Source organism: Seriola aureovittata, chromosome 6 (assembly GCF_021018895.1).
Source record: "Seriola aureovittata isolate HTS-2021-v1 ecotype China chromosome 6, ASM2101889v1, whole genome shotgun sequence".
Taxonomy (NCBI): domain Eukaryota; kingdom Metazoa; phylum Chordata; class Actinopteri; order Carangiformes; family Carangidae; genus Seriola; species Seriola aureovittata.
The window spans coordinates 21,871,999-21,897,918 of record NC_079369.1 but is presented as its reverse complement, the minus strand read 5'-3'; the positions used below and the strand labels follow the sequence as shown (position 1 = coordinate 21,897,918).

The 25,920-nt window shown below is 39.1% G+C and overlaps 1 protein-coding gene across 1 annotated transcript in view; it reads right to left on the bottom strand.

Annotated features, from left to right (window-relative positions):
• Window positions 1–25,920, bottom strand: part of lrrc7 (leucine rich repeat containing 7) — a 120,796-nt gene that overhangs the window by 77,966 nt on the left and 16,910 nt on the right. The window contains exon 2 of the mRNA XM_056378547.1: window positions 21,981–22,262. The gene's annotated coding sequence lies outside the window, so the exon portion shown is untranslated. The remainder of the gene's footprint in view (window positions 1–21,980; window positions 22,263–25,920) is intronic.

Here is a 25,920-nt window from a genome sequence, read left to right as displayed (position 1 = left end):
CTATTAAGGATCTATGAAGCATTAGTAAAGTATTTATTAACTGTGAATAATTTTATCTGGTACTACCAAAAGGCTTACACTACAAGTGGAGCGTACAAACCACACCTGTTACATCTTTTTGAAATTTTAATCTAAGAAAATGTGATTTTGATGTAATCCAGAGAACCCTTTCATTACTCCGAGCTCAGCAGCCATTAACAGCAGCAGTAACAGGTGTTTGTAAAAAAAAAAAAAAAAACATCACCAATATGATCAGCAACTGTCCTCACTGCCAAAGACTTAAAGTATTTGGCCTTGTGCCCAAAATGAATGTGTCCCCCACTCCTCTTCATCCTCCTCTTGAACAACACTATAGTATCCAAAATGAAATCTGAATCTGAAAGGTAAAGGTGCCATCTATCAATGACGATGATCATCGATCAGTGTCATTGAAGTTTTAGCTCTCTAGGTCATTATTTGAATTAATAGGCCCCCTGTTCACAGTGATGACTGATTCAGTCATCAATAAACATGCTAAACCTATAAATTAACTTGTCATTACTAAATGCTTGCTCTAGCTGCAGGAGATTTACATGTTTGAAGTCTGAAGTTTGAGTGCAGAGGTTAAACATGATATTCAGTGGAGCAATTGATGAGAAATCCAAATCACATCATGCTTTTACATTCTTGAAATGTGAAAAACATTAACTCGCTGCAAGTGTACCACAGTTACTGTATAACTGTATAGTTATGATAGCAGCCTGAGTGTTGGAGCTCCCCTGATGGTTTTGTGATGGACATTATAGATGTTATGTGAGCAGCCTTACTCAGGGCTGAGAGTGTGGCAAATTGCTGCTCAGAGTCAGTAGCCTGCTGAGTGGGCAGCCGTTTTGGTTTATTCAGACTCCAATCAGCTCAGCCCTCTCACTCTTTCTTGGATGCCCTCACATCCCTGTTAGGGTCAAAAGTTCTATTTACAACCATAAAAGCAGTTGGTCGGAGTGTGTGTGAGTGCGCGCGCATCAGTGTTGTAAACATCGGTTATATGCAGAAACTATTGCATGGCAAATTAAATTTAATATTAATTTAATACGACAAATAATAAGTATGAAAATAAATGAATACATTAATGGGAAAACAAGTCAAATATCATTTTGAATTTGGCCAAGGTATAAGCTATGGGCGATCACTCCGATGACCGTCGTCAATGGTCCAAACCCTATCCACTGCCTTTCCACAGTATCTGCACATGAGAGCTATGGTATGGTAAAGGTTAGGGAAAGACAGTTGCTCTCAAACATAAATCATTTCATAAACATAAATATAATTTCTGGCCACTTAGAGGCATTGAAAACAAGATGTTAACACAACATTAACATATCATCACCTTTTGAGCTGATAGGGTGAACTTGTTATCAAACAGTGCTTATTTACACATCCAGCAGTTACAGAGTATCATTAGCATTCATGCTGTGGCAAATGTTAAGTCCAATATTCTTTATTTATCTTTTAGCTCTGTTTTAGGTCTCTACCAATTCCTGAGAGAAGTATCTGACTCTTTAGCAGCTCAACACTTGCTACGCTACGTTCACCAGCTATTCTCTAACTTTGAGCTGAGCAGGTGGTGTATTGTGTTTTTTTTTTTTTTTTAAACTAAGCTAAGAGAGCGGTGAGAGTGAGCTACACAGATAAACAATAAGCTGATTCTTCAAAAGCTCCATAAAGCGGAGGGGGAGTTGTTTGATAAAATGTTATTATAAGAAAGTGGTTAATAAGAAAAGGGAACAAATTCGAATACATTCGGTCGTAGGGGGGCTGGAGCCAATCCCAGCTGACATTGGGCGAAGGCGGGTTACACCCTCGACAGGTCGCCAGTCCATCACATGGCCAACATACAGAGACAAACAACCAGTCACGCTCACATTCACACCTATGGGCACTTAAGACTCACCAATTAACCTATTGTGCACGTTTTTTGGACTGTGGGAGGAAGCCGGAGTACCTGGGGGACATGGGGACAGGGAGAACATGCAAACTCCACACAGAAAGGCCCCAGGCCCCAGGGTTCAAACGACAGGCGACAGCACTAACCACAGCATCACCGTGCCGCCCTACGCAACAAATTCAGACGTGCAAATCACCAACTCACCACCCTGACCACTGCACCCTTACTTTTTGTCCTGGTACAGCAGAATTGTCCAGTATGTATTAATGTATGGATTTAGTTCCCAGGGATATTGGGCTGAGATTAGAGAAGGAAGAACATGAGGATAACTTTGTGTGGGGAAGGTTCCAGCTTATAGATATGAATGTTTGTAACCTTATGAGCGTGGAGCAATACGTTCCTGCAAAAAGAGCATTTATGCTCAACAAATCTACTCAAAGGTCAAAACCAAAAATAAAATACAATGAAATACTCAAATAAAAACAATCATTGATGTCATGCTGTGACATTAAGATCTTTCAAGTGCTTTTCAATGTTCTCCTTCCCAATTATGCCTTCCAAAAGGGCAATCTAAATCCAAACAGACAATAAATTATACTGCAGGAGAAGGACTGCCAGGCGTGGACCTGTTGTGTGTTGTGTAGGTCATGACAGCAACAGAAGCACAATTATATTTAATAAAGTTGGCCTCTGGAACATGAAATGTTGATTTATAACTCTGCTTGAACTCTTCTGGAAAAGTAAAGAAGGTGTGGTTCCTGTCATGGCTTAAACTGACCTCTGATAACAAAACATAACAGACCTTCAACTTTACTTTGCTATACTGTACTCAACTTTTCGCGAACAAATCACATAGTATCTTTATGCCATCTGTGCCAGTTGGCAGTGCCAAACAAAGCTCCAGATAATCCCAGATGGCGGCGCTGGGATTCTCCAAGATTGACTGAGTTTAACAACAGTCTGTGAAGAAGCAGGAGGCTGGCCAGGCAGTCACCCTGTCAGTTATCAAGTCATCTCTCTCTCTTGCTGTCTCTCCAGCTCCCTCTGTTTCACGGGTCACCTTGAGGCTTGTCAGGTCCACAGAAGAAGAAAAACATCAACCTTCAACAGTGGAGCTTGAAACTTCCTGAGAAAATGAAAAAACTTTCAAGCCAAAATCTTGTTGAACATCTGGGATTGCGTTTGTTGCCTGGCAACAGCAGTAGCCGAATTTAGACAGCCTTTTGAGTAAAAGTATATGGAATAAGTTCTGTTTTCAAAACAAGATATCAAAGCACGATATCCTACAATAAAGTGGCCTACTTTTATAAAATGGATGACAGCGCAAATGGAAAAAATATTTTTTTTAAATTATAGTGGTTGTTGAAAGGATGTTGAGTAGCATCTTTTCAAGGTTTGTGTGTAAATTGATATGTAGAGCAGAGCATAGGTGTTTGTTGTATCTTCTGTTCCTGTGCGATACAGCTGAAGGCTGGTGATATTTTTTTTCAGTTGATAAGAGTTGATCCATTGTGTAAAAATGTAAAGGAATCTTTGTCATATGATAATTAAATTCCTTGCGGTTTTCCTACATACAGCTGTGCACTCTCACACTTGCCCTCTGTTTGATTACAGCGGTGTATTACATTACCACTGTTTTATAAAAGCAGTGAGCCACAAGAGGCCAGGCTTTACGGTGATTTAAAATCAATATGGGGAGGGCTTGACTGGGCTTCATGTTGTGTCTGTATATGATTGACTGCTGCTTGTGTTTTTTGATCACAAATACTAGATCAAGTACACAATTTGTTGTATACTAACCATTTTTCTATAAACTCGCTGCTTCTCCTGTAATTTAAATCCCTTCTGGAGTGAGGTACTTGTATTTTAAAGTGAGTCGCTGAGTTTTTTTCTAAAGGAAGAGATGCTTGACTTTCTACCTTGTTCTTTTTTAATAATTTCTACGAAAACTGCGTGACAATAGAGAATGTTAAAAACATGTCTGCTAACACCAACATATCGGCTTATATGGAAACCAATATCATATCATACTCGTATTCTCTAAACTTACATGCGTGATTAGGTTTCATAAGATGTTGGTGCTTGAAATGAAGATAAAGAAAGACTCAAGTTTCATTGGTGCATTTTCTCAAATAAGTCAGATGAGAAGTTGTCAAATTTAAACACAATAACTGAGAAATAGCACATTTTACACTCTGTGTAACACTTTGGTGGGCCAAACTCATTTTCTGAGAGCCAGGATTTGCCCACAGGTCCTATTTAAGGCAGCTCGGATTCAGCTGATTTTGCCCACAGCTCTTATTTTGGGCAGTTCTTGTTTGGAGAGCCAAGCTTGGATCTGCTGTAAAGCATAGGTCGCACTGCTGTACATTTAGAGAGATGGCCTATTTTTTGCACAAAATTTCATCTCCTTCAGCATCATGTACGTATTGTGTGAGTTTTTGCTCAAAATATAACAATGATGCTCACAAAATCACAAGCACAAGATTCCCAGCTCTGCAGATACATAACCAACAATGGTCACAGAACTGTCAGTTAAAACTGCAGTGTCCAAACTTTAAGCAGCTTTAGGTAAATTCTGCTCTAGGTCTGTCTGCGCCCTTCTATCTTTGTCACTGTCAATGACAGTCATGGAAAGTATAGATAAGAAAGTGTGTGTGTGTGTCTCTGAGGAGGATGGTTGTTGAGAGAACAGTGTCACTGAAGTACACACATACACTCCATTGCATCCCAGAGAGACTATATGAGTATGAGATGGTACCCTGCAGGTATCATAGCAGGATGTCATGCAGCGAACTGACAGTCTGGTGCAGAGCCAACAAAAGAGTTGTGTCATTAAATCGCTGAAGCCTGAATAGTTGCTTTCTGTTAAGATCTTCACTAAGTTAATGTTGCCAAGCAACAAATACAATTCCAGCCAGTAAGAGGATCTTTAGCCTAAGTCACTTGGCAACAAAATTTTGCTGGGAGATGTGAAAAAATAAAAAAAAAATAACAAGAAAAGGCACTGAGGAATAAACAGAATCAAATCTTGCAATGGAACTTTATGAAGTTTCGATTTCAGAGAAGTACCATCGATAACTTAGGCCACCTGGGTCAAATTCAAGTCATTTCCAGTGCCAAGTCCAAACTAAGAAACACAAAACCATATCAGAAATATTCAAGACCGTGGTGAGTTTAAAAGGATGAAAGGATGAAATGTTGGTTGTATAATTTATCTACCTTGTGATTTTCTAAATAAAGAATTGATCAAAAATATAAATATTCATAACCAAACCAGCTATCAATGAATAATTATGACAGACTTGTTTGGCTGAACAGAGCTGCGCTGCAGTCACTGAACATAATATAACATCATAATCAAATCTGCAATGTGCCACACTCAGCTACTTGACATGTGACTGCAGATGTTTGAAGACGTGTGTGGTACTAGGGGGAAAATTAAATCCAGAAGCTGCAAAATACTGAAAGGACATTATTCTGCCACCAGCAGTTGGTTTCAGTTTTGTTGCAATAGCAACTACGGTTTCAAAGCAGTTTAACTGCAATTTAATTGACACTGTCTCCTACAAGTTACATTTATATACAACTAATTTGCAGCAGCAAAAATGTTTTATAGGAAACGCACTAGTGACCAGATGACATTTTCTATAAACATTATGAGGATATGATTTGAGGACATTCATGTATTTGGCAAGTTGCAAATATGTTTAAGTGAGAAAAAGATTGTGGTCTGGTTTAAAACAGAAATAAAGTTTATGGTGACTTTTAAACATAATATGTTTATTTAACCAAAACCAAGATCTTTCCCTAACTTTAACCAAAGTGCTTTCGTTGCCTAAACACAACCACAGACTGGACCTAGATGTGAATTCCAGACTCTGCTGTGACAACGCCAACTGTGCCAACTCCTATGCTGATACCTTTAGTAGAAGTGTGTTTACTTCGCTGCAATGCTGTGCAGTTAAACTATATAAGACTGCATTCACACAGTGCACAGAAAAACTCACATGAACAGCAAGAGCAAGGTGAACGATTCATTGAGGTTTCTATAATTCATAGATCCATGAATAAGTAATATGAGATCATAATGTGATTCATGGAGACACTAACTCAGCTCCAATCACAGCAGTGAGGGCCAGTGCCACACACACACATACATATACACACACACACACACACATACACACACACACACACACACACACACACATAGGCAATCCCCTGCTTGATAATCTCTGAGTGCTGACCACATAAAAGAAAAAAGAGAAATGCATCTTTTCTTTACAAGAGGCATGTGAACAAGTAACCATATAAAATACTAATGGGGAGTTCTATCTTATATTTGTGGAGCTGAACTTTCCATCTCCAGCTCATTTTCCTGTACTACTTCAATCCCACTGACTTTACTTTAAGGAGAAGCCACCAATATGACATCACCATTAATAAATCTCCTTGGATTAGACGTGTGCTATTAATAACTGACACTTAAAGATAACACCAATGGTATTTTGGCATACTAAAGCACTGCAATGAACTGACAGAACAGCATTTAGGATATAAAACATTAACAAAAGAATTTTTGCAAAGGACAAATGTGGAAAAAAAAAGAAACTGTTAAATGTTGTTTCCCATGTAGGGAAAGGACAAACATTGTGTACATAAATATTCAAATTATGACAAAGCACATGAGATGACAACTTATCACTAGTAAATCTGCTTGTTTTAGGAGCCATCAGGGTCTGTGAGCCCATAATCAGTTGTATAATTTGCTTATGCCTCAGGCGAAAACCATAAATGCATCAGCATCAGTTCTACTAATTTGCAATAAACTGTTTGGAAGCTAACATATTAACATGGTGGGAAAAAAGTTTAATTCTTCAGAAATTTCCTTTGAGGAATAATGTCTGAAAAGTACCTAAATACACCAACAAGTGCAGTTTAGACCATCCCACTGAAGGCTTAGGAAATGTTTATTTTCTTAATTTAGAGACATCTGTTCACATATGAAATGGCTGCATATAAGATCAACAGTATATTTTAAGTGTCCGTATAATCTGACAGTGATTCCTGTCCTCAACAAGTCTGAAGCCACGATGATCTAAGAATATAACAATAATTGATTAGAGCAGACTAGGGAAGACAAGAGTAGTGCAGAACAGTAGGCAGCTTTGTCCCACAATCTTCTTCCTGCCAATATGAAATGTCCATGGTTGCTATGGAAACACAGTTTCATGAATCACTGTGTTTTATTTTTTTATTTATTTTCTGCAGTTTATAGAGCTGTCTTGAACACAGTGCCCATTACTGTCTGTATTGTAAGCCTTAAGATCTGTTAGGTATTAGGTGTGGGAACAGACCAAGTTTTAGTCTGCTCCCACTGAGATGACTAATTGGCTGGCATGTTGGATGGTTGGCTGGCTGGCTGACCAGCAGGCTGAACAACTGACTGACAATAGAAAGACATAGGAAGGAAAGACGGGAAATACAGGGGATTACATAGTAGGCAGGAGCTGGTATTTAAACAACACAGTGAGCTGAAACAGTGCGTAACAAAGATACTGTACTGTGTACAGAATGGGATGCAAAAGCAGCTCCATCTTATGTAGGACTTAAAGAGGCTTGGATCATTGACTCTGGATCTTTGTAAGGATGCAGGCTGACTCGGCTGATGATGTGTTAGAGGGACAAAAATCTTATTATCGGGCTATGTAGCATGTAAAATGATGAGCTCATGAGCCAAACTGACTACTTTGCAGTTATAAACTGCAACCTGCCGAGCAAGCAGAAACTCTTTCTAAACATTTACTACACAGAATCAAACATTATATTTCCTGGTTTGTTGTTTACTGTCTGAAAAGCCACATCTCTTTAATGTCCTCTCACTCTGCCTCTCTCTCTCAATCTGAGAGTACATTCAGTCTCTATACTGCATTATGCCTTATATGGTATTTTGTGAATGGATGTTGCTAGGTAACTGGAGTGCAGTAAAGCGTGGCGACTTGGTTCTTGTATTTAGGATGATTAAGGATTAAGGCAAAAGTTTTAAGCACTGAAACTGCGGAGCTAACTAGTGGAATTACATGCAAAGAGAAGCTGTGTCATTTTCAGTAACATACTGTTTTTATATTGGCAAAAAAATTCAATTTTTCTCAACAGCAAAGCATTTTAATATGTTGCTTACAATATTTTGCATCCTATCAAAGAATGTGTTTCAATTATTGACCTGCTAAGGATAGTGATGTCTTCTCTGTCCAATACTTTGGTCCAGACTAGGGTTGTCACAATATTAGAATTTCAAAGTCGATACCCAGGAAAATACTCGATACTCGATACCATCAATAACAAATAGAGTTGGTAGGGTAGGCTGCCGCTTTTTCTATCTAGTTGCTGGTCGACTTTTCTCAGCTTCAATCTAGGACTTAATAATAAATATAACACTTTTCAGACACAAGTAATTGTGTTATCCTGTTAAATTAACACTGTCTTTTAACAGGCAGGACTGATAACGTTTGCTGCCTAAGTCCAACATTAACATTATTTGTTTTGTTATTAGCCATAGCCGCTAGCTTAATGATAACTTAACAGACAGCTAATGTGGCTATTGGCTAATTGCTAATCGTTAAACGACTAATGTTAAAGTGTGCCGCCGGCCAGGTAAAATAATAATGCTAAATAATTCCAAACTGCACTTTTTCCAATTTCAACTAAAACAGGTTGCAAAGGTCCTTCAGCAGCAGCACTTGCCATGTTAATTTAGTTTTATGCTAGTGACGCCAGCTCAGTGTTGTGAACGTCAATTAGCGTTCAGGCGTTCAGCTGCTAGTGAGAGGAGGGGCTTTGTCCCTGCCTGTCTGCAGTGGCGCTGTATGAATTTGTGTGTCAACTGGAGGAGGCGAAGACGGTACTCCTGGTATCGATACCGTCGCAAATGAGTATCTAATCCGATACTAATTTTCAGTATCGATTAGTATCTGAGTATCAAATTTTTTGACAACCCTAGAAAAGGCCAAGATATGAATTACTGGCAAGATTAGCAGCATACGAGCTCTGGAGCAGGATGCTTCACAACAAAATATGAAGACCAGGTTGAAACGACACCTGCTACCTTGTCAACTTCTAGAGTAAAAAATGTTCAGGTTTATCACCTGGGAGTTGTACAGTACATGCTGTTCCAACAAGTCTTCCAACCTGCATGATGCATTTGTCCCTACCCTCTGATAGGACCCATAGGAGCATCTCATGAAATAGGGCCCCTAAGCCGGCAGGAGAACCGGACCTTCATCTTTATGTTTACAATGACAAACACAAAGACTGTGCCAGATGTCATGGTTACAATAATCAATACACTGTTAACCTTATGGAACAGTCACAGTTCAGTTAGGTTTACAGACAAAAACTACTTGGTAAGGTTTAGGGAATGATTGTGGTTTGAGTTAAGGTTGTCAGATGGTCATGGTTAAAGAAACAATGATAACTAACAGTTTCAAACAGGAATCCAACAGCTCTCTGCCATGTCAAAGTCCTGTGTTTTGTCAAGCCATCCACACCTCAACCTTGTCCACCCAACGCAGATTTTGCTCTTTATATTAGATGACCTGTCTTCCTGTTTTGCTCCCGTTGTAATTACTACGGCCATCAGAAGTCACCTAACACTAAAAACTATGGTTGTAATAAGCTGCTTGCACAGATGACCTATGCAGTTGTTTTTAGAGGGCAGTCTTTACTGTCCCGTTGTAGATTGTTTACTACTGTGAGTTAATGAAGTCATCAAGCTGACATCCATTTCAACCTCTGATTCATCACAAAGTTTAGCACATTGTTTTTGGTTTTGAATTTTTTATCTTCCTTTAGTTGTGGCCCAAATCTTTTTATTTCTTTTATAACAAGCATCTGTCAATGTTCTGTGGAGAGTTCAAGTCCAGCAAGAGCATTTTTTGCTAAGCTGCCATACTTACAGATGCATGGGAGGACGTCCTGACGTTAATATATTAAATTCAACCAATCATGTTATTCAGTCATCAGCGTAGTCTGGTAAACATAGCCATACTCAGTGTTGGAAAGTAACCAATTGAAAAAAAAAAGAACATTTAGTCATGTACTGTACCTCAGTGAAATTTACGTTACTTGGTAAAGTAGGTACTGTACTTGTGTGTTTCCCTTTTCTTCTACGTCATACTCCTCTACATTTCAGAGGGAAATATTTTACTTTATACTCCACTGCATTTATTTTATAACTTTAGTTACTAGTTACTTTGCAGACTCAGATAAATAATACAAACTATAATCAACAGATAAGTTATGATGTATTGTTATTCATAATTAAAATTTTGAATGCATATTTGTAAACCTCATGCATCACTGGAAAGAAACCAAAGACCACTGTCCTGAGGTAGATCTGTCACCTCAGCAACACTAGATGCATAAACTCTCTGTGAAAATAGTCTTGGGTCCAGTTGGTCCGAGTATGAAAATGCTCTTACTCCTAAACTAGTGATGGCCTTCTTGACCAGCTTGGTGAAGCGTGTTGAGGCCTCTTAACTGGACCAGATTTAATGCTACCTCCCCGGCATAACACTCTGTAGAAAAGTGCCCTAACTACAATCAATGGGTAACACAGGGAGTAGCTGATTGCACACACTGAAGGATGTGAGCCTCCAAGTTCACAGTCTCCACCCCCTCATACTGGATAGTGACAGAGGATGGCAGCTTTAGTGTTTCCGACACTGAGCTGCAGGTGGGTGCAGTCACTCAGTCCAAATTTGTACTCCTCGTCACAGTAATTTTCATGGGTGGTTGTGATTTTCATTCCAGGATTTTTAAACGACAACACTTTCACAAAACACTGCGGTTCAAACATGTCTCTTCAGTTTTGCGGTGTATGTACAGAGCTTTACTTTAATTGTAATTACATATTTCTGTGAGTAGGGACCATTTCCCAGTTTTAAAAGCACCACTGCAAAATGAATACCAATAAAACAGCATTATCTGTTTACCTATCCAGCATTTTTATCTCAGCAAAATGGAATTACCAGAGAATTCACTTAGCAACAGCAACAACACCTGCCACTACCATTAAAGATAATAACCTAAGTATAGTATACTGTACATTTTATATACATTCAGTCAAAGAAAAGTTTGATGCAAGATGGAGCAACACAATACAGAAAGAATCAGTAAGAGAAATCTCAACACGTATGAAAATGTACAAAAGTTTTGCAAATCTATTGTTTTATATGTTGATTTGTACTTTAGAATATGGTATCTACAATTACAAAGTTATAATCTCTCTCTCAAAATTTTAAATTGTTGTCACAAACAGCACAGCTACAAGTCCTCCAAATTAAATGACAAAATACACTCTCCACGTCCTCTAGAATGACACATATAAGCGTTTTCTGATCTGACAACCCATCGGCAGGACATCATATCTCTGTGCTTTCCAAAACTGTTACAAATCATTGCTAAAAAATAAATCAGTTTTATAATGTGGCAGTTCTGTTGCTAAGGTTTGGTTTTAATCAACACACAGTTAAGGTTATGGAACAATCTGTTGTCATTGTTAAAAACAATGATGACTATTGGAAATAAATGGGAATAGAACTGCGTTTTCCCATGTTAAAGTCTGCTGTTTTGTATACCCATCCATCCAGCCCGACCAACACAGATTATAATAACGTCACGACTTCCTACTTTGCTCCTATCTGACTTACTCCAGTTGCTAGAGGGCTTTGTCACTTCAACGTTCACATAAATTGTTTTGGGGCCCTTCCTGAAATGATTGCTGTTGTCCTTCTTGTAAGAACAGTCCCGAATTTATCGGAATACAGTTGTTTCTACTATTGTGACTAAAATGATTAAACTAGAAATAAAATATGTATAAGTGAGAAAAAGATAAAAAATAAAATAAAATAAAGATAGCCTGATCTGAAATATATTACCACAAAGAATTACTGGTAATGGCTGAATTCTTGTTTAAATTGCTTTCCAGGCAGGGCACGCTGGTGGCTCTACTGGTAGAGCGCATACCATTAAGGCTCAGTCCTAACCGCAGCGGCCATGGGCTTGAATCCGGCTTGTGGCCCTTTAGTGCATGTCATCCCCTCTCTCTTTCCTGGACTTTCCTGTCTCTCTCTCACTGTGGCTGTCAATAGAGGCAAAAAAAATAACTTAAAAAAATTGCTTTCCAGGCACGCGCGCATACACGCACGCACGCACGCACGCACGCACGCACGCACGCACACACACACACACACACACACACACACAAATACCCCGCATAAAACCATAGACACACTGATACATGTAATTTTTTGTGTGCATCTCCATGTCATGTTTACTAATCAACACAACACAGCCTTTTACAGTTGTGAAAAACAGATGCATGACACCCATGGTTAGCTTTGAGATTCAGCCAACTCTTGATGGATTATGCGTAAGGAATGACGTGGTCAAAGGTCAGGAAATTTGTCTTGTCATCCGTCTTTTTCTATCCTTCTCTTTATGTTTCTATCTTATATCGTCCTCTTTTTCTGATCTGTAGTTTTCATCATTTCTGTCTTATCTGATTTTTGTACACTTTCATTTCATTCTTCATGTTGTCAGCACAAAAGTAAACAGAGATAGACACAACAGAGAGCTGGGTACACTGTGATATCAACTCGACTGCCAGTCACTCCAGTCACTATTCCTTTATCTTCTGTATGTTTAATGTATTCGTCAAATATCAACATTAGCTCTCTGCGTGGATAGATAAACGGATGGATGGATGAATTTGGATTTCTTTTTCCTCATCACACTTTATCTCACACATTCTGCCTCTCACTTCCATGCCTCCTCTCCTTCTCACTTGCGTCAGCACTTCTGCCTGCTGATGAATATATGAATGAGATTAAAACAGAGACACACACAAACACACACTCTCTCTCCTTCTCCAGCACATAGTCTACACCAGACAAGGACATAAACATTTTATCACTTCCATTTCAGTGGGATGAATGCCCACTGACTCTTAAATTCTTCATCTGTGTCAGTTATTTCAGTTTAGGAACGAAATTAAATTGATGGTAGTTAATTTGCATTTGAGAAACTTTGAATTGCAGTACAAAAAGCCAAGTGAAAGCCACATAATAATAATATAGCCTTCCAGTCAAGAGACACCCTGTGTGGTTCCCTGTTTTAAATCAACCCACATCATCCTCAACAACAAGTAAATAATGTAGCTAACAAGCAATTTTTACCTCAAGCAAAAAACCATCCTTCCCTATTTACAAGAGGAGGGGTATTGCTATACATAATGCACACAGACACACACACACACACACACACACACACACACACACACACACACACACACACACACACACATGAGAAAGTGTGGTTGAGTGTATCATAAACCATGTTTGTCAGACCCAGAAGGTATAATTGGCCCTTAACTCCAGGACACAGAGGGATAGATGAAGGATTAGAGATAAAGCTGGAGGGATGGATAGAAGGAACAGATGAAAGCTCCAGGAGAAGCTCTAGGAAACCAATCTATGTGAAGAAAAAAAAGAAAAGAAAACACAGATGTAGAGAGAAAGACAGACGCTGTGAGGCAGAGATGGATGAAGTGCCGCTTTCACATTTAAACTTTCCCTTCCCTCCTGCTTCCTCTCTTCGTCCTCTCTCCCTCACTTTTCCTTTCTTTTCTTTCTCACTCTTTCTCTCACTTCACTGTAGGCTCTCTGTTGCTATGGCGACCGTTCCTGCCATCACTGAGGAAGAAAGCATACCTGGGGAGAGGAAGAGAAGACAGAAGAAGAGCAAGCGGAGAGATGAAGATGGATAGAGAAAAAAATAGATGAATACATCTAGATAGAGAAATAAAATAGAGCCAAGAGCAGACCCTCGAGTCCACTTCAAAGTCCAAAACATCCAAAGTCAGACATTTCAACCTCAACTGCTAATGAAAATTTCATATTAGACAGATAGAATCTAAACCAACAACGCAGACCCAGATAGGCTCTTGACAGCACTAAAGCTAACTATTAACATCTTATTTCTCATTTATTTAATCTGTACGAAGACCGACATAAAAACAAGTTGTGGTTTTACAGAAGGATATGTGGTGGACTAGGGCTTTCCTAAGAGCAGTAACTTCCTGAAAGCGAAGACTTCTATTCCCCAACAATAAACCTACAGGATTTTAAATTTAAGCAAAAATCTTGATGCTCAATCAACAGACTGTACTGACTGTTTGAATACAGTAGTTTTAATTAACTTATGCTATTATTTAAGTATCCATGACTACCTGGAAAACAGTATTGAAGTAATTATCCTGGTAAAATAATTGAAACACAGCTCTCCTGTATGGGTGATTTCCACATTTAAATTTGGTTGGAACGCTCTACTTAATCAGTAGTGTTCATAATAATCCCTAAATTAATTTGGCCAAACTCCAAAATATGGCTGGTTGGCTTAAGAAAAAAAGCTGATTTACTTATAAGGGTGAACTTTAACAATGGCAATAATTTCCTGCAATCTGGCCAAAGAGGGAAATCCCATAAATAATCCCAGTTAAACCAACCATAGGCAGCAATCCTGTGTCCCAGCCCTGGCCCATACTACTGTCACACCTTTTGGATTTCTCTGCATCTGTTTATATATTTCCATGATTGAGCTCTGCAGTCCAAGGAGATGCCTTAAATAGGACTTTCCCCCCTGCAAAATGTTTTATGTCAGTCACTCAAAAGCAACAATATTTCACTGTGATTATGCTCTGACTAAACACATAATCACATTATCTTAATCAGAGTATGAGAACAATGGTTCAACCACGTTCTTGACTTAATCAAATTACAACCATATGTGCAAGCCACATCCAACATGTTTATTTAACACATTAACACATATCAACATCTACTGTATGTAGTGTTTCATGTCAACACAATATGATATTAAGTAATGCTACTATCATTAAACAATGTCTAAGAAATTCCACAATAAATTTACACAAACTGTGGCATACCTGTCACCAGGGACTCTTCACACAGCTCAGTAAACATTCACACATTCACAGAGACAAGTCATGCCTTTGAAATTGGACAAAACAGTGAATGGTGCTTAACATGCTCAGATATAAATCTGTTGCAACCCCTTAGCCATTATTTAATTCATTCAGACACCCAAGCATCCACCATCAACTGTATCTGTGTATAACTATTAAAGCAATGTCCATGACTGACTGAGTAGAGACTTTTAGAAACTTTTCGGGCAGACTTTAGCTACTTTCCATTGTAAGTTGTTGTTTACAGTAGTTTCACAACTTTTCCTCAATTTCACACATTGACCATACACAGTCCAGCTCTGGCTCATCTCTCTTAGGCTGGAATTATACAGGCAAATCTGCAGGTCTATGAAGAAAAGAGTGTTATGGGTAATCAAAGTTCACACATTCTCAATCCACAGAAGAATGCTCACAGTCCATGTTCAGAAACTGTGCCTTAAAACAAGCCATTAAGACTGCCATAACTTTGTGATGTCACATCTGTACATTCACTGCCTTCAGCCATTCCCCCAGTGTGGCCCAACATCCAACCTTTTCTTTGTTTCCTCAACTTTAACAACACAACGCCAAGTGGTCATTCCATTGCTGAGCTAGCAAGTTACAAGACAGAAAAATGTTGAGGAAATGCTGCACAATCGTTGGTTGTCAGGAAGCCAATATACAATTACACAGCTTTCCCCAGGTAAGGGTAAGTAATATTGAGTTGAGTACTTATTCTGAAATACCAGAGCATTTCAGTCTTTTTAATTTGACTGTCTGTTTAGCTCATTTCAACACTGTCTGACCATTGCCATTTACATTTACCAGTGAGTTTTACCAAGTTTATTCTTGCTAGTGCTCCTTCACTTTATTGAGATGTTTTTTCGTACACAAATATATCTTCTTATGGATATAAACTTGAAATAAAACACTGAAAAATAGTGTAAAAAAGTGTAAAATATGAGATCTTTACACTTCAACAATGTTGCGCGCAAATAGAGAAACGGCCATGCAAACACAGTGTATGTTTGCCTTTAGTATGTGGAGCCCAGAGAGGCATGTTCCAGCCTTGAAGTACATTTCAATGGTTCCATCTAAAACACAGTGTATATCATGAATCACACTAAAAAGATCAAATGATTTCACATCTCTGCTGCAGATTGAGGGGGATTTGCAGATTGTTACATTGCAGCTTGACTTACAACACACGGTGCATTCAGCAACACCTCTGTCTTAGAAAAACTCTAAATCGCTTTCTTAAGTGGGATTAAGATAAGATTTTTCTCATTCGGATGTTCCTGTAATGTGGCCCAAGGACTGAGTCACATAGGAGTTGTTCACAAAAGCCATTAACTCTGTTCAGTTCAGCTCTGACTGAAGATTCAGTCCCATGGGATTCATTTGCAATTGCTTCAATTACTATGGACTTGCCCGGCTGTTCACTGTTACTCTACCATCCTCTTCTATGGAGAACAAAATGCAATCACAAAGGAGTCATTACAGAAAATGCCACTTACAAGGGAACGATTTAAAGAAGCACTCGATACAAATCTGAAATATTGCAATCATCAACTTGCACGCACCTTAAACTGCCTCTCAAATCTAGAAATAGTCAATTTTATCTTATTTTTAAAAAAAAAAATATGTGCACTTCAATCATGCCATCCAGAGTACACCCCACCTTTTGTATTGTGTTAATTACAGCTCAGTCATGTCAGTGAGTCCCCCCCCCCCCCCCCCCCCCCCCGAGTCTGTGGGGGGTGAGAAAAACATAGTTCCCATGAGATGAGGTAGTTGTATGCTTGTGTATATTTCTGTGGCAAGAAAAACAAAAACCAACACTGGAGCCAATTATATCATAGCCTGCAGATACACTTGAATCTGCCTGGCTGGTTGGAATACATTGATATCAGTGAGCATAAAGTTTATCTCGACACCTTTAATCTCTCTCCTCTCTGCAGAATTTGTACGATCCTGACTTCAAGGTTTCCTGCATTTGATACAAACTGTATCATGCGATACAGTACTAGGATGTACAGTACAGTATCCACGACAAATTACTGGTAATGCTTTGTAGTCTTTCTAGAAGACACTGATGGATATTGACATCAATGTATAAATTATTTTTCACCTACTACATAAGTTCCTATTTTTTTCTTAAAAACTTGAATATAATGATTGGCTACTTGATAGCTGTCACAACTGATGCCAAACTGCATAGGTTTTTCTTGGAAATACCTTAGTCATAAACAGCTAAATACCAGCTAATGTTTAGGAAATTATCAGGAAAGTTTCGATCTTTCTAAAACCAACACGCTTTTGTTCCCTAAATCTAACCACATACAGGACTCAGGACTTCATTCTCTCACCATCACTCAACCACCACTTTGCGACTCTGGTACAGTTCATAAATGCAGCATTTCATTCATTCATTCAAAAAAGATGCTGCCTCTGAACATGATAATTGTATATTTGTCACCACAATGTTATTGGGAAAACAATTTAGCAATATATAAATGTAATTTCTAGAAGAAAAGGTTGGATAAGAAGATTTATACTACTCTCACCAATATGTGGTCAGTATAGATTTAGAGCCAGGATGTGGGTAGGCTAGGTCAGCGTGACGGCTGAAAACAGGGGAAAACAGCAAGCCAGAGTTAAAAAATGTGTGGGTTACCAGATACCACTGGTGAGCACAGCTACTCAAATCTGGCTACCTAAAAGTGACGACAAAACTCTGGGAAGCTGAACATAGTTACTGTTTTTCACCAGGAAATTGTTATATGCCACCTGACTTCCATTGAAACCACAAATCATCATTTTTTAGAGTTGTGGTGTTTTTGTGGGAGATACATTGTGTAAGTAACAAATAGCCTAGGTATATTTTCTAAAACACTCAATGAACAATTCTGTTAATTTGATGTTATTTTACATCACATCACATGGTGAGGACATTAGACAGTGATGGATTAATCTTAAGCATACACAAGTGGGTTATATGGTAGATAAAGAGATAAAAAGAAAAATTATATCTGACGTAAGGAAAGGCAGGATTGTTCAAATTTGTGATGACTGTGTCACCTGAAGATTTCAGTTATGACCCCAGGTACAGTATGAGGTGGCTACCATAGATGTCCTTTTTTCCAGAAAGTAGCAGCCTTCCTGGCAGTTCAAGTGCCTATTGCGTCTTTAATTTTTCAAAGAAAAAGAGATCAAAATAAACTTCACTGGCTCAGCCTACATTATAACTGCATTAAACAGAGCTATATAGGAGCTACAGCACATGTGCAAGTAAGACATCAGTGAATAATGCTGAGCGGGGAGGTCTTTCCCCCAAAGAAACCAAGTCTTTCAGAGTAATTTCACTGGGTTGATCCTGAAAGCTGAATGAGACTCAATATCTCCAAACTGCTACATGCAGCTTAATGCTGTTTGGTAGATGGGTCTGAGATGCCACCTAGTGATTCTGATGACCACCCCAGCCAAACAAAACCCTTCTTTTCCTGACTCAGCGAATGGGTATACGAGGATGAGTAGGACTGGTTTCCATGGCAACAGCAGATAGAGAGAGAAAGAGAGAGAGAGAGAGAGGAAGAGAAAGGAAGGACAGAGGTAAAAAAAAAACAATGAGGCTGCTACACTTCACTTGGCCCATGTGCACCCACACAAACACCCACTCCAAAATAAACACACATGCACACGCACCCATGCACGCACACACACAAACACAAACACACACACACACACACACACACACACACACACACACAAACACACACACACACACACAAACACACACACACACACAACACACACACACACACACACACACACACACACACACACACACACACACACACACACACACACACACACACACAAGTGTTTAGGTGATACAAAGATCACATATTAATTTTAATACCTTGTTCGAAACCAAAAAAACCTCTGAATGCACACCATAGTTATCCAGCAATGTTTAATCTAAAGTTAATTTGGTCTGTAGTTCAGCAGTACAAAAAACTTTGAGAAAGATTCTGGCCTTCTGTTTAGCTATAATAGCAAACTGCTCTGACGGATGTGGAAGAATTACGATGGGAAAATTTTTTTCATTAGTCAGAGATCTAACTCTCGACAGACTCATCTCTGTCTGTGAATGTTTGATCCCACAATAGACGTTTGGAAAGTTGATGAGAAAGTCTGTTCACAAAAGTAACATGACTTAACCATGTGTCTGGTTAAATATCAACAGGCTCATCAAACAAATGTCCTTCTGTTGCCTTTATCACAGAAATGGCAGTTGTCATTTCACTAACTGTGGGCAGAAATCTGGAGAAATACGGATATTTATAATAGTATAAACCCATGTAACAATATATATGAAAAGTTTTTGGCACATTTATGTATATTGTTAACTAGGAAGGGATACTTACACAAAATATGGCATAAATTCAAAACAGACAAGCTACATAGTTTTTATATAGGTCTGTGACCGCAAAAAAATGTTCTACAAATCAAAAAAATACATTTACATTAACTCATTTGGCAGACGCTTTTATCCAAAGTGACTTACAACTGTACAACACTTCAGCTTCAGTGCTGTCAGAGACCTTGGTACAAGTATTAAGTGCTACAACTACAAAAAGTGCAAGGAGATCAGGTAAAGAAGTGCACCATAAGTGCAGAGTAAGTTAGGCAGGCTAGTGCTAGTTCGGTAAATAGAGGGACACCCCTGCTCTGATAACATTCGGTAGCTTGTTCTACCATCAGGGAACCAGACAAGAACAGTCTGGAATGCGATTACCTTGTTGGCAGGGATGGCAATGCTTGGAGACATTCCTTAGAGGAACGCAGTGGCCGAGAAGGAGCATAAGCCTGTATGATTGAGTTCAAGTACATGGGTGCAGCCCCAGAAGTCACTCTGAAGGCAAACATTAGTGACTTGAATTTGATTCGGGTGGCCATGGGTAACCAGTGTAGGTCGATGTGCAGCGGAATGACATGTGCTGATTGAAGACCAGATGGGCTGCCGCATTTTGAAGCAGCCGTAAGGCTTTCACTCTGCATAAAAGGAGAACCACTAGAAGGGCATTGCAATAGTGATGTTTTCTCTAGCCAGATTTATCGTGACATTTGCTAAGCATGCCTGCATGCTCAAACGGATGAAACCTTTGATTTTCAAAAGCATTTGATCGATATGCATGTTAAACAAGACATGTTCTTGGTTAATATAGTATGGTTGCTATGGTAATCAGCTTTGAATCTGAAACGTTCCAAGCAAGCGATAATACACATTGCTCTGTCATCAGTTCACAACCATGATTATCAGGCCCCTGGTACACTCACATTGTGTTAAAAAGTTTCTCCTGCACCTCATTGGCTCATATGGCATAACAAAATGATCTGCCAGCCACTGCTGCTGCCACAGCTGCTGTTTCACTGTCACCTGAGTACCTGTGTGCTTGTGCTGCTTATTATCACATGGTGTGACATACGAATCAAGGGAAACAACAGCTGCTAAGTTATTATAACAAAAACAAGATGACAACATGATTTTCCTTCCTATAATGAATCATTATATATTATAGGTGTGTATATATGCAGGCTTTTCCCTACCATTATGAGAATGAATGGAAAAACGATTCTGACAATTCAGTATTTCATTTCATTTTTTAAATTTCAGTACTTTTTAGTATTGAGTGACTACTGAGTATACGTATATACTGTACATAGTAGTGAATGAGTGAACAAGGGGGTGATTCTGGACACAGCAAAAAATTACAAAGACAGTGACTTTAAAGGCACTCAGGTTTACCTATTGTTGGTAAATGCACACCAGTGAGCAAAACGTATGGATTTATTTATCAAAGCAGTGGTCAACACATATTTTACCTCAGACACGACACTGTTCAGGGTCGATGGACTCCCTGAAATTGCTCTTCTGTCTCCTCAAGTGCAGTGCCAGCTCTACCAACAACTCCTCACCCTGTCCCACTGATGTCTTGAAGTAGGTCGGAAAATGGCCATGGTGCAGCTTTAACTCCTGCACCTTGCAATGAAACTCTCAGTCTGCACCATAAATTTTCATTTTTTTCCTGCTGTAATTCAGCAGAATCAGCACCAGATCTTCCCTGCTTGATGCTGACTCTATATTTTAGTAGAGCGATTTCTTTATAGAACCTATACTTGCATAATGACATCACATTTGATGTGAATATACGTGCAGTGGGGTCCAAAGGTCTAAGACCACTTTCCAACTCACTTGAATGTGTTTTTGTTTTTAGGCTTGTTTTTTAGACCTTTTGTACCATTATTTTGTGCTATACAAGCAAAGGTTATTATTATTAATATAAGTCAATCAGTCAATCCATAGTTTTATGAATTTAGTTCTCTTTGTTTGTGTTTGTGAAAGTGGCTTTCACTATTGCTTCAACTAAAATCTTCAAAGACCAACTCCTCTTCACTCTTTAATGAAAGAGTGTTTAAATCGCTACAAAGCTTTCCATCGAAATGCATAGTGAGTGCAGGGATGGATGCTTCAATTTATGTCTTATGTCTTATTGGAGCATCTAAAACCCCCTCCCCTCAGACCTTTTTGATGTCACAATTAGAAAGACTGTGTCTGATCATTTTTGTAACTTTCTGAAACCAACAATGCGACAATTACACCCACTTCACACAGCTATTGGCCAGGTGCTGAGTGAGAGAGTATGCAGAATTTAATTTCTCTCTTAAACTCCTTTTTTTTTCACACAACTATTTCTCACTTTTCGTGCGTACAACCGAGCACAGCACTTTTTCCTATTTCCTTCTTTCTCTTTTAAAATTCTAATATTATGTCAAACTGGCCTTGCATATGTAATCCTCCCCTCCATCCTATTTCCTAACTCACATACTTCAAGCTCCACACCCCTCACCTCCCCTTTTCGTCTCCCTTCCTCTAGCTTGACAGTCAGGGTGCTAATTAGAAAAGCTGAAGATACTGCCAAACAACTCTGAGAACTTCAAGTACAAAAGCTCATCATTTCCTACCTGTACTGTGGGCCAATAAGGGTTCAGATGCCGGTGTGTGAGGCGATGGTCCAGCTGTCAGTCACCCTGGAGATCAGTGCTGGGTGGAGCTTATATCCCCGGGGGACGGCCTGTGGTTGGTCAGGTTCATCTCTGCCTCCTTGTAACTCCTCCCACTGGGCCCCTGCAAGGCCTTATGGGTAACACGCTCTGCTGTACATGTTCCTGTCTGTTTGTTGTTCGTTAAGCAGTCAGAAGCAGTTGTCTTGTTGAAACTTTTTGTGTTGTCTTCATATAGGTTTCCTGTGTGTACAGAAAAAAAGAAAATTCGGAGTAAATTTATTATTCGCTAAGCCCAGAAGCAAGCAGATTTACCACTGAAATTCATTGTAGTTTTTGAAACAATACGTCCTTGATTTGACACAGAGGTAGATAAAAGCAGGCAATAAGCAAATTTTGTGACTATTACAAAATCCTTTCTTTATAGCCTGTTTCCACCTTTTCAATGCTGTATTTTCTCTACCTGAAGGCAGGTTTTTCTTGTATAAGTACATGTATAAACAACCTGATGTTGCATTATGAGATATGCAGTCATTTTAAAAAGAATATAAAAACTGTTGCAGCAAACAGACACAAGAAAAGAAAGACTAGGATCTGTCAAAATATTAATAGTTAAAAACTGATCTCCAAACAATAAAAGCTTAGTGAGGACTCCAAACCCATTTTCCCTTGTCACTTAAAATAACAAAAACATGTCTCTCCTCTCCATTAACACAATCAGTTAAGCTAAAATGTGCATAAAATCTCAATGTGACAATGCTGGGTTGATGTTTTGTCAAATCTGTGTAATAACAAAGTGACTGTTTTGGCACTGATGGGAGACAACAGCAGTCTTCAGCAGAGAGTGAAACAAGGGGTTATAAATACTGATGACTGTCTGCCTCTCCATCATGTGATTTCTTCCTTCAGGCTTCTACCTGTACTTCTTAGATTATACATTTTTCCTTAATTTGTATTTCTGACAGTGATCACTGCTAATAAAAGCAACATCTTTATTTTCTGCATAGCTTTCTGTCTCCATTTAATTTCTTTTCTTTTTTTTTTTTTATTTCAAATGCTCACGAGTCCATGGAGAGTGTTGCCAATTCAATTTGTCTCTCTACTCTGTAGACACATGCACATATACACAAACACATACATGTACCTGGCATCCTGTTTCAGAAAAAAGTATATAAAGATGTTATCTGGGACACTCCACAACAGTATTGCATAGTAGCTTGTGATTGTTTGAGTTCAAGCGCATTGAAGTAAAGTATTTAAAAGAACAGGCCACTTGTTTTCCTTCACACATGGTGATTAAATGTGAGGAGCTCCATGACTGATTATGACCTCAAAACAAACTTGTATATCATTCTTCCTTGTTTACGGTCTGTTCATTAACTCCAGACACAAACTCTACAGAATACAAATTAATTAAAGTATTGCACAGCAATGTAGAGTTAATTTTTTGTTGATGGAAAATTAACAGAAAGTCAAACCAACACAGATAACACTAGCTGCAGCCTGCATGTGTGTCAGTTTGTCTATCCAAGTAATCCAAATGATGTCCAATAATGTGGGGATGCTCGTCACCATGGCAACACTGTGTGAGTCATTGTGAGGTTGATTCATTACGGAGACAAAAACCTGTATCGAATGTATGATTATGATTAGAGACAGAGAGGGTTAGCCTAGATACCAGCACACATACACATGCAAATAGTAAATATAAATACACTCTATTATATAGAGCTAGTATGTTCTCTGCTTCATTTCAAGAAAACAGCCTCTCCTTTCCCCTATACAATTCCATGCTTGTCATTCTTCATTTCAAAATAAAACCAGCTTTGCAGCCTAGAGCTGCATTATGTATACTCATACTCTGTTACCAGCCATATCCTCATTTTTAATACATTGATGGTATAGAAATATTGTTTAAAGCCACTTAACTTGCAACATGAAATGTGCCACATGCCCATTCACAATACCAACTTACTTACTGACTTGCAACATTTCCCTCTCAATGTAAATCATGAGGAGCAAAACTGTCCACCTAAGTGTAATTGCTATAGATACCGAGCTTGGTACAAGCCTTTAATGGGGTATGTTTCGTGCGTTCGTTTGGTTTTTGTTTCACAAGGCAAAAGTAATTACAACATCCCCACAAACTCTGCAGTTTCCCTCACGATCAATAAATAATCATTAGCGTACCTCCCCTTCTGGGCCACATAGTTTAATTTTGACAGAGCTTGAATACAGCAGTGAAGCACATCATGCCATGCCGTCATCAAAATTGCTGCAGTGGTGTCTGAGATTTTACACAAAACTGACTTTACAAAAGTCTTTTTCTCTCTAAATACTCTGAATGCTGACTCCCCTGCCCACCCACAGTCTACTGGCCAGCTTCACCCTGTTCTTATCTGTGAAAAAAACAATACCAGTGCCTCCTGTTGGATGAATAGCTGCAATTTCTCAAGGATTCAAGGAGTGACAAAAATGGATTCCTTTTAAAATAAATCTTCAGTGTAAATGAAATTCCTGCTTAATATACTGTAATGAATGAATGCTAAAGCATGAAAAACAACAAAAATGAGTGTTTACTGTCTGTCTCGACTCTCCCTTGAACTCATTCACTTCCATCTGTTTGTCCTCCCTCTCTCCATCCCGTCCATCCTGGCAAACAGAGTGGGAGCGAAGGGTGAATTAATAACGGAGTGAAAGTGGAGCACAACTCCCCGAGGTCTGCCTTTTCTGGGACGCTCACACAGAGAAAGAGAGACACACAGACACACACACACAGACACACACACACACACACAAAACGACAACGCAGTCTACATTAAGTCCCTGACACACACACACACACACACACACACACACACACACACACACACACACACACACACACACACACACACACACACACACACACACACACACACACACACACACACACACACACACACACACACACACACACACACACACACACAAATGTAAGGCCTACATGTGCAAAAAGCCACATGTATTCTGCTCATGCATTACTGGGGTGATGAGATGGGAAGAGGAGGAGACATCGAGGGAAAACAATCCATACGTCCCATCATCTGAATCCTCCTGCCTTGGGTGGGAGGGACTTGAAGATGGAGGAGAGGGGGAGTGAAGAGAGGAGGAGACTGAGAAGAATAAAGGGAGGAAGAAGGAGGAGGGAGGGCAAAAGCCACGTGAGGAGGGATGCGTGGAGTGTCGCCCAAGGCGGTGAAACTCACAATGGTCCGATACTCCCTGTGATTCCTTCTTTCCTCTCCTCCGCCCCCTTTTCTTTTTGTCTTCTCCTTTCATCTCATCTCTTTCTCTCATTTTCTTTGATTTCCTTTCCTCTCCTCTTTCCTTTTCCTCCCCTTCCTCCCTTCTTTCCTCACCTCTCCTCTTCCCTTTTCTCTCACCTTTCCTCACCTCACCTCACCTTTCCTAGGGCCATATATAGAGCAAAACATAGTGGTATCGTCAGGCAGCAAAGGTCATGTGAGGATGGGATGTTAAAACAACAGTAACAACAGTACTTTCCGACAAAACATCAGCAAAAATCAAACAGTCAGAACTGTGTTTTACAGATGAAAGAAACTCGTAAACAATGTCAATGTCAAACTATACATGTTGATTTAATGCATCAAACTGCAGTTCAAAATTTGAACCATTTAAGATTCGTATTGACAGATTGCTTTACAGTCGGGAAAGGAAGTTTTGTTTATTAATGGCTTACACTAATAAAACCTGTGAATAATTAAGCCTCCTTCAGCGAGGAAAAAGAAAACATCCCTCAGGAGTTTCATTGTAATTCAAAGCATTGTAGTGGGCACAGTCAGGCACTGGGGATCAAGCCAGCAACTCCTCAACTACACAGTAGATTTTCTAACAGATC